Raw genomic sequence first — 14,852 nt, 5'->3', positions numbered from 1 at the left:
AGTAATAAACCCCTAAAAATATAAACTGAAGTATTTAAACTTCGGGTCGTTCTCCCTAGGAATTGCACTAAAGTGTTCTTGTTATTGGTTATGAAGTATGTTTGGGGTTTTTGAGATAGTGAACAAGAAATATAAATGGCAAAGGATTAAACTAGCAACTAACAAAGCTCTTGGCAAGGTACATGAGAACTAGAGGTCCTATCCTCATTATCCTCCTCAATTGTGATATCAATTATCCATTGCTCCCACTTGGTTCACCTCTAACTATGAAGGAAAGTCAAGTGGATAAATCAAATTGGATTCACACATCCTAGTCATCTCCTAAAGGAATGACTAGCTTTGGTGACATGCAATTCAATTAGTAACTTCCAATTATCAATCAACAAAAGCATTAGATAACTCAAGTGTCATCAATTACTCAACCTAAACCAAGAGAAGGACAAAATCTAACTAATAACTAGAAGAGACATTTCATCAAACGCATAAAAGGCAATAAAAGTAAACAACATGAATTGCAAGAATTAAAGAGAGATCTAACTACAATGGCAAGAGATCAATAATAGAAAACCAAAGCAATTATGAAACAACAAAGAACTTACCAATTGCATTGAAGAAGAGATGTAGATCTACAAAAGAAAGTTCATAAATTACAACTAACAATACAAAGGAATTACAAGAGAAGAAGAATTATAAAACTATAAGAGAACAATTAAGGAAGGAAAAGGAAAATTAAGAGAGAAGAAGAAGTAGATCTAGATCTAAGAGAAGAGAACTAAAACCTAATCCTAATCCTAATTCTAGAGAGAAGTGAGAGCTTCTCTCTCTAAAAACTAACTCTAAACTAAAACTAAACTAATTGGTAACTTCTATATGTGTTTTCCCTTCAATCCTTGGGTTAAATAGCATCAGAAATGAGTTGAATTGGGCCCAAAATGCTTTAGAATTTGCTGGCCACGAGTTGCATTTTAGTGAGTCTTGTGCAACATCGATGTGTACGTGTACAGTGTGCGTACGTGTCCCTATAGCGTGGCAACTATGGTAAATCCTATATCATTTCGAAGTCCTGGATATTAGATTTCCAACGCAACTAGAACCGCATCATTTGAATCTCTGTAGCTCAAGTTATGATCGATTAAGTGCGAAGAAGTCGGGCTTGACAGCTTTGCGATTCCTTCATTTCATCATGAGTTCTCCATTTCTAAATGCTCTTTCTTCATTCTCTCAATTCCAATCTTTGCCTCATAAACCTGAATTTACTTAACAAACATATCAAGGCATCTAATGGAATCAAGGTGAATTAAATTTAGCTATTTAAGACCCAAAAAGCATGTTTTCACTCTTAAACACAATTAAAGGAGAATTTATAAAATCATGCTATTCTAGTGAATAAATGGGAGACAAGTTGACAAAACTCTCTAAATTTAACACAAGATAAACCATAAAAAATGGGGTTTATCACCCTTCCATATCAACTAGAATAGGATAATGATCTAAGCAATATTGGTTCAAATGACATATGACCACCTCTGGAAAAAGCCTTTTTCCAATCAATAGTCGCTATAGCTCGGTCTAAACGTTTTTGTATATTAATCCCCCAGATCGTTGTCTCCCGTCTCCTTCACAGTTAATTCCCAAAATATTGTGCAAACCTCCTTTGCCACGAATCAGATTTAACTCAACCATTTTTTTCCTTGTTTCTATAAGGAATACAAGGATGGAAACTTGTTGTGTTAAGAGCTTGTTGAGAGCTCTCAATGCCCATGGATTTCCAAGTCCATGGCAATTCCAGCTAATGATTTTCATTGATTCTGGGAGGGCTGCTCTGCAGCTACTTCCGAATTTGAATATCCCGGACTTGTCCGATTGTGTTTCTTCATAAGGTGGTCATTCTCCTCCCATTCTATTTCTTGAATTTCTGTAGTTTTTCTATTTCCGGTAACCAACACACTTTGGTGATGGGTGTTACGATGGGTAAGTGAATCTCAAGCCATCTGCTTCCACTTTGTAACCCGTTCAGGAATGAATAGGTGGAACCTGGTTGCTGCTCCTATCCTCATTACGTTGTGCACTTGTTTTCTCTTGTAAATTCTTTAGTGCATGCTTTCCCATCTCATATCTTGGTGTAGTTTTTTCTCCAAGGTAGTCGGTACTCCATGGGGTTCCAATTCCTGTTCTTTTCTTTGTTTATCTATAGTATATTTCGTATTTTCTTTCTATTTTGCTAACGCATTGGAGGTGTTCTGATTTGAGTTATCAACTAGATTCATCCCACTTTCGGTGTCTACCCTTTCTGATAAAGTAGAAGGCCTGTTATCTTTCACAGATAGCTTTGTAAATCCTGCTAAAACATTAGCCCTACCTGTTTTTAGACCACAATAGTAGCAAAAAGTGGGCAGCCATTCATATCGAAACTTAATCCAAGTACGACCATCAGTCTTATTTCCCAGGAATACCCCCACTTTTGATTGGTTGCAATATCTCTATATGTATCGTGACTTTCAAAAAACTACCTCAACCTAGTCTTGCCGTAAACATTTTACACTCCTTCACCTCACTAAGGCATTCAGCAATTTTGGTTCCTAGTGTGGTGGTTTTGCAATGTTCTGGGAGGTTCCAGAGTTGTAGTTTGAGTTCCACACTGTTGAAGGCTGGTGTGTTAACGTTGAAATTCCTTACCCATCTAGTAAGCAGTAATCATTCATTACGGAACAGCCAAGGTGAACCACGGAAAACTTATTTTAAATTAGTTTCATTTTAGAAGAAAAATTGATATATTTGAAGTGCTAATTCAATCATACTAAAGCTAGCTAATTTCCTCCAAACATTATTCATAGCTGTCTATATGTGATAAACCCTAATTTTGTGGTTTATCTTGTGCTTATTTTAGGGAATTTTATCACCTTTTCCCATATTTATTCAATAAAATAGCATGGTTTTGTGATTCTCCCTTGAATTGTGCTTAAGTGTAAAAATATACTTTTTAGGCCTTTAAATTGGTGATTTTAACTCACTTTAATTCCATTCGATGCCTTGATATGTTTGTTGAGTAATTTCAGGTTCATAAGGCAAGTATTGGATGGAAGAAGTGAGGAGAAAAGCATGCAAAGTGGGAGAACTCATGAAGAAATGAAGGGACCGTAAAGCTGTCAAGCCTGACCTCTTCGCACTCAAACGACAATAACATGAGCTACAGAGGTTCAAATGAGGCGGTTCTAATTGCGTTGGAAAGCTAACATCTGGGGCTTCGAAATAATATAAATTTTGCCATATGTTGCTTCGCGTATAGGGGCGTGCATGCGCAATGTGCATGGACGCGCCGATGGAGCACGTGACCCACTAAAGAGCAATTTATGGCCAGTGATTTCTAGCTCATTTTGGGCCCAATCCAACTCATTTCTGATGCTATTGAACCCAAGGATTGAGGGGGGAAATGAACCAAGTAGTCATAGTTTAGTTTTCACCATGTTTTAGGGTAGAATTCTAGATAGAGAGAGAGGCTCTCTCCTCTCTCTAGATTTAGGATAGAAATTAGGGTAAAGTTAGGTTAATCACTCTCAAATTCATCTTTCAATTCTTGTTTTGATTTCAATTCTCTTTACATTTTAGTGTTCTATTGTCTTTGTTCTTCTAGTTTCTCTTGTTAATCTCTTATTTTGTCCTCTTTTATGTTTATGAACATTTGTTGATTTCAAATTTCTTTAATGCAAATTTATGTTTCCATGTCTCTTTTATGTTGATCTTGATTGTTATTATTGATTTCTTGTTCATGATAGTTATGGGTTCTTTTAATTCTTGCATTTTATGATGTTTACTTATCTTGTACTCTAGGTGTTTGTTAAAATACTTTCACTAGTTTTTGAGTAGTTTCCTCTACTCTTGGCCTAGGCTAAGGGAATTGAGTGACCTTGAGTCAATGGGTCTCAATGAATTGGTAATTTGAGAACCCTTGGTGATCAATTTGATATCCATTGACACTAGCCTACTACTAGGTTAATTAGTAGTGAGGTTAGACCTTATGGGTTGATGTGATCAAGCCTATTTGACGTACTTCAAGCCTTGGAGTAGATATTACGTACTTAAGGCTTTGGAAGTAGACTTAATAGGTTGGCCTCTCATAATTATCAATATATGGTTTGTAGACAAGGATGGTAATCTCAATTACCTATGTCTAGCTAAGAGTACTTTTCTATTTCTTTTGTTAGTTCTCTTTACTCTTGGCCTAGGTGGAGTAATTAGTGACGTTTGAGTTATCTAATTCCTTTGATTGATTGACAATTGGAAGTTGCTAATTGACTTGGATACCACTAACACTAGTCTTTCCCTTGGGAGTTGGCTAGGACTTGTGAAATCAAGTTGATTCATCCACTTGACTTTCCTCCATGGTTAGAGGTTAACTAAGTGGTAGACTAAGTGGTAGCAATAGACAATTTGTGATCACAATTAAGGAGGATAACTAGGATAGGACTTCTAGTTCTCATATCTAGCCAAGAGCTTTGTTAGTTGTTAGTTTATTTTCATTACCATTTATATTTCTTGTTCAAAATCTCAAAAGCCCCAAAATACCTCATAACCAATAATCATACACTTCATTGCAACTCCTTGTGAGACGACCCAGAGTCCAAATACTCCGGTTAATTCTTATTTGGGGTTTGTTCTTTATGACAACCAAAATTTTTGTATGAAAGGACTATTGTTGGTTTAGAAACTATACTTTACAACGAGCTTTCATTTGTGAAATTCTAAACCACACAAAAGTTCGATCATCAAAATGGCGCCGTTGCCGGGGAGTTGCAATGGTGTTACATTATTGGCTATTGTGAATATGTGAATATGTTTCTCTTTTGCTCATTTGTTGGTTTTTGTAGGTTTAGGACTTTACTTCTCATTTTTGTTAATTTTGTTTTTCTTTGCTATTATGAATTATCACCACTTTGGCTATAAGTTTGGTTCAAATTATGGTGTAGGAAATGGGAGCTACCATGACAATATGCATCAAGGATTTGGGTACAACCAAGGATGGGAGGAGGCTCAAAGGATTGATCACCCTTCTTGGCAACAACAACCTTCGGTTTCTTATGGGTATAACTCTCATCCTAATGCATATCAATCAAATGGATGTGGTGACCCTTATTGTGATTGTCAACAATCACCACCACATGTCTATGAACCACCCCCTCAACATGATTTTGAATCACCTTACTCACAAGCCCCTTTTCACCAAACACCTCCATATGACCCCAACCCATATTCACCATACCGACCACCTTGTGAAACATATGAACCATATGAAGAATCACCCCAATTCAACCCCCAATACCCTCAAGAACCACCACCTCCATACTATTACCAAGAAGAGCCACCTTTAATGTATGAGAACTCTCAACCACAAGATGAATCACCTCCCATGTTTGAAAAAATCATGGCTCAGTTTGCTAACATTACCGCTATCTTGGACTCATGGGACTCATGCAACAAGCAAAGCATCTCCATAGATGAATGTGAGAAATTAACAGAAGAAAGGAGCATGAAGGAGATTTTAGAATCTCAACATGAGGACAAGGAGATGGGGTATGTCTTGCAACAAGTGGAGAGTGAAGAAATTGTTAATGAAGAAGAAGTGGTTGAAGACTTAGGAGATACGGAACCTCCATGGGAAGCTAAAATCATAGAAAATTCCTCCAAGAAGATTGAATTTGATGTTGAGAAAGAAAGTGCACAACCTCCAAAACAATTACTGATGGTGAATCCTTTGAATTTGAAGAACCTTCTCCTAATGAGATGGAAAGCAATGTGGATGTAGATTTCTCTCAACCTCCCATTTATGATTCAGGTGATGGAGAAGAGTTGGATGAAAATGATGAACAAAGGATTGAAATTAAAGAATTTTATGAAGAGGTGGAGATCCTTAGAAAAGGGAGGATGGGAATTGAATACGCTTTGTCAAGACCCTTAGGAGCTTTTTTGCCTAGGTTACCATCCACTCCTACATTTGAGTGGGCAAAATTCGTTTCTATTACCTTTATTATCCCACTCAAATATGGCTTGCTTGAAACGGATGGCCAACTTAGGGAACTTTGTGGGATGAAGTGTAAGCGAAAAAGGTTTTGTGGTTGGTGTTGCAAATCAAGGCTCATTATGGTTGATGCTTCAAACATGAGATATAAAGGTTGGAGTAGTGCTCAACTAGAGGGGTCTAAGAGGGTAGTTTGGTACCTCCATGGGAATTCATCTCTCTTGCCACCCGAAGGAAATCACCACGATTAATTCAAAGACGGGTATAAAAATAAAGTGTGGGATCCCAGATCGCACAAGGAAGATCAACTTTGGGAGCCCATGGCTTGTGAGGAACTCCATCAAGGCTTGGAGTTATTAACTTTGGAAGATAGAGCTTATTGGAAGTCCAAGCATTGGTGGAAGTTCCAAGATGAGTACAAGTACAAGCTACCTTGATGAAGAGCTCCCCATAAGTCCAACTTAAGGACAATAAACAAAAGTGCTAGGTGAGAGACACCCCATCATGGTAACATCTTTCTTTTTTTTTCTTTTTGTAAATATTGCTAATAATTAGTTTAATTTTATGTTTTATTTGGTTAGATATGTTTATTTGGGAGTCTAGTATGTTAAATAAGGTTTTATGATGTTTTGGTAATTGTTTGGAGGTTTGGAATGCTTGGTTTGGTGCAAAAACATGAAAAATTTTGAAAAACAGAGCACCAACCCATGCGCACGCGCCGCGTACGCGTACGCGTGCCCAAGCCATTTCGACCATCCACGCGCACGCGTCACTTGCACATACGCGTGGATTGAAAGTTTCACCCTTCCATACATTTTTCCGAGAGTTGTGCCCACCTCGTGCCAACCTTGTGCCAGGACCCACGCGTACGCGTCAAGCACGCGTGATGAGCGGATAATTTATACACTTTTTGGCATTGTTTTTAGTATGTTTTTGGTAGTTTTAGTTGAGTTTTTAGTATATTTTTATTAGTTTTTAGTTAAAATTCACTTTTCTGGACTTTACTATGAGTTTGTGTGTTTTTCTGTGATTTCAGGTATTTTCTGGCTGAAATTGAGGGACCTGAGCAAAAATCTGATTCAGAGACTGAAAAGGACTACAGATGCTGTTGGATTCTGACCTCCCTGCACTCGAAGTGGATTTTCTGGAGCTACAGAAGCCCAATTGGCGCGCTCTTAACGGCGTTGGAAAGTAGACATCCTGGGCTTTCCAGCAATATATGATAGTCCATACTTTGCCCAAGATTTGATGGCCTAAACCGGCGTTCAAAGTCACCTCAAGAAATCCCAGCGTTAAACGCTGGAACTGGCACCCAAATGGGAGTTAAACGCCCAAACTGGCATAAAAGCTGGCGTTTAACTCCAAGAAGAGTCTCTACACGAAAATGCTTCATTGCTCAGCCCAAGCACACACCAAGTGGGCCCGGAAGTGGATTTTTATGTCATTTACTCATCTCTGTACACCCTAGGCTACTAGTTTTCTATAAGTAGGACCTTTTACTATTGTATTAGAGGACTTTGGTAGCTATCTTCGTTTTATGCTATCTTAGATCATTGGGAGGCTGGCCATTCGGCCATGCCTAGACCTTATGCTTATGTATTTTCAACGGTGGAGTTTCTACACACCATAGATTAAGGTGTGGAGCTCTGCTGTACCTCGAGTATTAATGCAATTACTATTGTTCTTCCATTCAATTCCGCTTGTTCTTGTTCTAAGATATCACTTGTTCTTCAACTTGATGAATGTGATGATCCGTGACACTCATCATCATTCTCACTTATGAACAAGGTGACTGACAACCACTTTTGTTCTACAAGCAACCAAGGCTCTAGTGAATATCTCTTGGATTCCTGATTGCACGATGCATGGTTGATCGCCTGACAACCGAGTGCTCGCCTGACAAACGAGCCAACCATTCCGTGAGATCAGAGTCTTCGTGGTATAGGCGAGAACTGATGGCAGCATTCAAGAGAATCCGGAAGGTCTAACCTTGTCTGTGGTATTCTAAGTAGGATTCAATGACTGAATGACTGTGACGTGCTTCAAACTCCTAGCAGGCGGGGCGTTAGGGACAGACGCAAAAGTATCGATGGATATTATTCCGGCCTGACCGAGAATCGACAGCTGAATTCCGCTATGCTGTGACAGAGCATATGCAATCGCTTTCACTGAGAGGATGGGAGGTAGCCATTGACAACGGTGAAACCCTACACGAGCTTGCCATGGAAAGGAGTAGGAAGGATTGGATGAAGATAGTAGGAAAGCAGAGAGACGGAAGGGAAGGCATCTTCATGCGCTTATCTGAAGTTTCTACCAATGAATTACATAAGTATCTCTATCTTTATCTTTTATGTTATTTTCGTTCATCACCATATACATTTGAGTCTGCCTGACTAAGATTTGCAAGATGACCATAGCTTGCTTCATACTAACAATCTCCGTGGGATCGACCCTTACTCACGTAAGGTATTACTTGGACGACCCAGTGCACTTGCTGGTTAGTTGTGCGAAGTTGTGTAATGCCATGGAATTGAACTACCAAGTTTTTGGAGTTCATGACCGGGGATTATGAGAGTTGTGAAAAGTATTGTTCACAATTTCGCGCACCAAGTTTTTGGCGCCGTTGCCGGGGATTGTTCAAGTTTTGAGCAAGCTTTTGGTAACAATGCCAAGGATTGTCAAGTTTGGACAACTGACGGTTCATCTTGTTGCTTAGATTAGGTATTTTTTTTTTCGAAATTCTTGAAGATGAATTCTAGAGTTTCATGATGATTTGTTGAAATCTGGCTGGCTGAGAAGCCATGTCTAATCTCATTGGACCGAGGTTTCAACTTATCATCACAAGAGCTTGTTGATTTTTATCAATCTTGCTTTTGGAGCAGTGATCTGCTAAGGCTTGGCTAGCCTTTGGCCATGTCTAGTGTTTTGGACCGAAGCTTTTTTTGAAAGCTTGGCTGGCTGTAAAGCCATGTCTAATTCCTGGACCGGAGTCTTAGACTAGCATTGCACTGATTCCTGGAATTCTCATTAAGAATTTTGATATCTTTTTCCACTTAATTTTCGAAAAACACAAAAAAAATCAAAAAAAATTTCATAAAAACCAAAAATATGTTATGTTCATTGTTGAGACACTAGTCTCATCTTAAGTTTGGTGTCAATTGCATACATTCATTCATGTATCTTAAGGATCTTCAAGTAATTCTTGATGATTTCTTACTCTGATCTTTGAATTCTTTTGGCTTGAGTGTTTATGCGTCTCATATAGTGTCAGTAGTATACAAACTGCTAAGTTTGGTGTCTAGCATGCATTGTTATTTCATTCTTGTAGCATTTTGATTATTAAAAATCCAAAAATATTTTTAATTTGTGTCTTTTCAAGTCAATAATACAAAGAATTGAAGATTCAGAACATGCTGCAGAGGAATTATGCAGAAAAAGCTGAGCATTCAAAAATGCCCAGTGAAGAAGACAGACTGGCGTTTAAACGCCAGCCAGGGTACCTGGTTGGGCGTTTAACGCCCAAAAAGGGTGCATTTTGGGCGTTAAACGCCAGAATGGATACCATTCTGGGCGTTTAACGCCAGGATGGCAAAGGGGGAAGATTTTGTTTTTCAAATCATTTTTTTTTCAAGTTTTCTAAGCTTTTCAAAATCAAATCTTTTTCAAATCATATCTTTTCAATCAAATGTTTTCAAAATCAATTTCTTTCCTTTTTCAAAGATACTTGCTATCAATTAATGATTTGATTCAACATTTCAAGTATGTTGCCTTTTCTGTTAAGAAAGGTTTAATGTTTGAATCATATCTTTTCTTGATAAGCCAAGTTATTAATTTTTAAAATCAAATCTTTTTAAAATTGTTTTCAAATCATATCTTCTCAATCACATTTTTTTTAATCAATCATATCTTCTTAACCTCATCTTTTTCAAAATAGTTTTCAATCAAATCTTTTTAACCTTTAAATTCAAAATCTTTTTCAAAATCACTTGATTCCTTTTCCACTGTGAGTTTTCGAAAATTATCAATCAATTTTTCAAAATGATTTTAAAAACTTTTTAATTAATTTTCGAAAATTCTCTTCCCCTCTTCCCACATCCTTTTATTTATGGAGTACTACTCCTTCTTAATGCACAATTCGAACTTTATCTCATCAAGTTCGAATTCTTCTACCTTCTTTCTTCTATTTTTCTGTTCCTCTGACACTTCAAGGAATCTCTATACTGTGACATAGAGGATTCCATATTTTCTTGTTCTCTTCTCTTTCATATGAGCAGGAACAAAGACAAAGGCATTCTTGTTGAAGCTGACCCTGAACCTGAAAGGACCTTGAAGAGAAAGCTAAGAGAAGCCAAAGCACAACTTTCTTTAGAGGACCTGACCGAATTCTTCAAAGAAGAAGAACACATGGCAGCCGAAAACAACAACAATGCCAACAATGCAAGGAAGGTGCTGGGTGACTTTACTGCACCTACTCCCAACTTCTATGGGAGAAGCATCTCTATCCCTGCTATTGGAGCAAACAACTTTGAGCTTAAGCCTCAATTAGTTTCTCTAATGCAACAGAATTGCAAATTCCATGGACTTCCAATGGAAGATCCTCATCAGTTTTTAGCTGAGTTCTTGCAAATCTGTGACACAGTCAAGACTAATGGGGTTGACCCTGAGGTCTACAGACTGATGCTATTCCCTTTTGCTGTAAGAGACAGAGCTAGAATATGGTTGGACTCACAACCTAAAGATAGCCTGGACTCTTGGGAAAAGCTAGTCAATGCCTTCTTGGCAAAGTTCTTTCCACCTCAAAAATGGAGTAAGCTTAGAGTGGAAGTCCAAACCTTCAGACAGAAGGATGGAGAATCCCTCTATGAAGCTTGGGAAAGATACAAACAATTAATCAGAAAATGTCCCTCAGACATGCTTTCTGAATGGAGCATCATAGGTATTTTCTATGATGGTCTCTCTGAACTATCCAAGATGTCTTTGGATAGCTCTGCGGGAGGATCTCTTCATCTGAAGAAGACGCCTACAGAGGCTCAGGAACTAATTGAGACGGTTGCAAATAACCAATTCATGTACACTTCTGAAAGGAATCCTGTGAACAATGGGACAAATCAGAAGAAAGGAGTTCTTGAGATTGATGCTCTGAATGCCATTCTGGCTCAGAACAAGATATTGACTCAACAAGTCAATTTGATTTCTCAAAGTCTGTCTGGAATGCAAAATGCACCTGGCAATACTAAGGATGCTTCATCTGAGGAAGAAGCTTATGATCCTGAGAACCCTTCAATGGAAGAGGTGAATTACCTAGGAGAGCCCTATGGAAACACCTATAATTCTTCATGGAGAAATCATCCAAATTTCTCATGGAAGAATCAAGAGAGACCTCAACAAGGTTTCAATAACAATAATGGTGGAAGAAACAGGTTTAGCAATGGCAAGCCTTTTCCATCATCTTCTCAGCAACAGACAGAGAGTTCTAAGCAGAATACCTCTGACTTAGCAACAATGGTCTCTGATCTAATCAAAACCACTCAAAGTTTCATGAATGAAACAAGGTCCTCCATCAGAAATTTGGAAGGACAAGTGGGTCAGCTGAGCAAGAAAATTACTGAACTCCCTCCTAGTACTCTCCCAAGCAACACAGAAGAAAATCCAAAAGGAGAGTGCAAAGCTATTAACATGGCCGAATTCTGGGAGGAAGGAGAGGCAGTGAACGCCACTGAGGAAGACCTCAATGGGCATGCACTGGCCTCCACTGAGTTCCCCAATGAGGAACCATGGGAATCTGAGGCTCAAAATGAGACCATAGAGATTCCATTGGACTTACTTCTGCCTTTCATGAGCTCTGATGAGTATTCTTCCTCTGAAGAGGATGAGTATGTCACTGAAGAGCAAGTTGCTAAATACCTTGGAGCAATCATGAAGCTAAATGACAAGTTATTTGGAAATGAGACTTGGGAAGATGAACCTCCTTTGCTCACCAAAGAACTGGATGACTTGTCTAGGCAGAAATTACCTCAAAAGAGACAAGATCCTGGGAAGTTTTCAATACCTTGTACCATAGGCACCATGACCTTCAAGAAGGCTCTGTGTGACTTAGGGTCAAGTGTAAACCTCATGCCTCTCTCTGTAATGAAGAAGCTAGGGATCTTTGAGGTGCAAGCTGCAAGAATCTCACTAAAGATGGCAGACAACTCAAGAAAACAAGCTTATGGACTTGTAGAGAATGTTTTGGTTAAGATTGAAGACCACTACATCCCTACTGATTTCATAGTCCTAGAGACTGGGAAGTGCATGGATGAAACCATCATCCTTGGCAGACCCTTCCTAGCCACAGCAAAGGCTGTGATTGATGTTGATGGAGGTGAACTGATCATTCAAGTGAATGAAAAATCCTTTGTGTTTAAGGCTCAAGGATATCCCTCTATCACCATGGAGAAGAAGCATGAAGAGCTTCTCTCAAATCAGAGACAAACAGAGCCCCCACAGTCAAACTCTAAGTTTGGTGTTGGGAGGCCACAACCAAACTCTAAGTTTGGTGTTGAACCCCCACAGTCAAACTCTAAGTTTGGTGTTGGGAGGTTCCAACATGACTCTGAGTATCTGTGAGGCTCCATGAGAGTCCTCTGTCAAGCTAATGACATTAAAGAAGCGCTTGTTGGGAGGCAACCCAATGTTTTATAATTAACTATTTCCTTTTGTTATTTTATCTTTTTTGTAGGTTGATGATCATTAGAAGTCACAAAATCAATGAAAAAAGCAAAAACAAAATGAAAAACAGGAAGAAAAACAGCACACCCTGGAGGAAGATGTTGCTGGCGTTTAAACGCCAGTGAGGTTATGATGAGCGGATAATTTGTACGCTTTTTGGCATTGTTTTTAGTATGTTTTTGGTAGTTTTAGTTGAGTTTTTATTATATTTTTATTAGTTTTTAGTTAAAATTCACTTTTCTGGACTTTACTATGAGTTTGTGTGTTTTTCTGTGATTTCAGGTATTTTCTGCAGATGCTGTTGGATTCTGACCTCCCTGCACTCGAAGTGAATTTTCTAGAGCTACAGAAGCCAAATTGGCGCGCTCTCAACGGCGTTGGAAAGTAGACATCCTGGGCTTTCCAGAAATATATAATAGTCCATACTTTGCCCAAGATTTGATGGCCCAAACCGGCGTTAAAATTCACCTCAAGAAATTCCAGCGTTAAACGCCGGAACTGGCACCTAATTGGGAGTTAAACGCCCAAACTGGCACTAAAGCTGGCGTTTAACTCCAAGGAAAGTCTCTACACGAAATTGCTTCATTGCTCAGCCCAAGCACACACCAAGTGGGCCCGGAAGTGGATTTTTATGTCATTTACTCATCTATGTACTAGTTTTCTATAAGTAGGGCTTTTAGAAAGAGCTTTTAGAGAGACTTTGGTAGCTATCTTTGTTTTATGCTATCTTAGACTATTGGGAGGCTGGCCATTCGGCCATGCCTAGACCTTATGCTTATGTATTTTCAACGGTGGAGTTTCTACACACCATAGATTAAGGTGTGGAGCTCTGCTGTACCTCGAGTATTAATGCAATTACTATTGTTCTTCCATTCAATTCCGCTTGTTCTTTGTCCAAGATATCACTTGTTCTTCAACATGATGAAGGTGATGATTGACGCCCATCACCATCCTCACCCATGAACAAGGTGACTGACAACCATTCTTGTTCTACAAGCATCTGAGGCTTAGTGAATATCTCTTGGATTCCTGATTGCACGATGCATGGTTGATCGCCTGACAACCGAGTGCTCGCCTGACAAACGAGCCAACCATTCCGTGAGATCAGAATCTTCGTGGTAAAGGCAGGACTTGATGGCAGCATTCAAGAGAATCCGGAAGGTCTAACCTTGTCTGTGGTATTCTGAGTAGGATTCAATGATTGAATGACTGTGACGTGCTTCAAACCTGTAACCTACTGGGCGTTAGTGACAGACGCAAAAGAGAGATTCTATTCCGGTAGGGGAGGGAACCAAACCGGTGATTGGCAGTACTGTGACAGAGTGCGTGCATTAGCTTTCACTGCGAGGAAGGGAGGTAGCTGCTGACAACAGTGAAACCCTACACGAGCTTGCCATGGAAAGGAGTAAGAAGGATTGGATGAAGGCAGTAGGAAAGCAGAGAGACGGAAGGGAAGGCATCTTCATACACTTGTCTGAAGCTCTTACACCAATGATATACATAAATATCACTATCTTTATCTTTTATGCTATTTTCGTTCATCATCATATACATTTGAGTTTGCCTGACTAAGATTTACAAGATGACCATAGCTTGCTTCAATGCTAACAATCTCCGTGGGATCGACCCTTACTCACGTAAGGTATTACTTGGACGACCCAGTGCACTTGCTGGTTAGTTGTGCGAAGTTGTGTAATGCCATGGAATTGAACCACCAAGTTTTTGGAGTTCATGACCAGGGATTATGAGAGTTGTGAAAAGTATTGTTCACAATTTCGCGCACCAAGTTTTTGGCGCCGTTGCCGGGGATTGTTCAAGTTTTGAGCAAGCTTTTGGTAACAATGCCTGGGATTGTTCTAGTTTGGACAACTGACGGTTCATCTTGTTACTTAGATTAGGTATTTATTTTTTCGAAATTCTTGAAGATGAATTCTAGAGTTTCATGATGATTTGTTGAAATCTGGCTGGCTGAGAAGCCATGTCTAATCTGATTGGACCGAGGTTTCAACTTATCACCACAAGAGCTTGTTGATTTACATCAATTTTGCTTTTGGAGCAGTGATCTGCTAAGGCTTGGCTGACCTTTGGTCATGTCTAGTGTTTTGGACCGAAGCTTTCTTTGAAAGCTTGG

General features: G+C 39.1%; 1 non-coding gene across 1 annotated transcript; it reads right to left on the bottom strand.

Moving 5' to 3' along the window:
* Positions 1–10,822: 10,822 nt before the first annotated feature.
* LOC130983632 (small nucleolar RNA R71) lies at positions 10,823–10,930 on the bottom strand. Its single transcript, XR_009087614.1, has one exon. It is a non-coding gene; the product is annotated as a small nucleolar RNA R71 (small nucleolar RNA).
* Positions 10,931–14,852: the final 3,922 nt, after the last annotated feature.

This window comes from Arachis stenosperma, chromosome 5, assembly GCF_014773155.1.
Source record: "Arachis stenosperma cultivar V10309 chromosome 5, arast.V10309.gnm1.PFL2, whole genome shotgun sequence".
NCBI lineage: Eukaryota > Viridiplantae > Streptophyta > Magnoliopsida > Fabales > Fabaceae > Arachis > Arachis stenosperma.
Note: the sequence above shows the minus strand (reverse complement) of the source record. Positions and strands in the feature narration are given on the sequence as shown.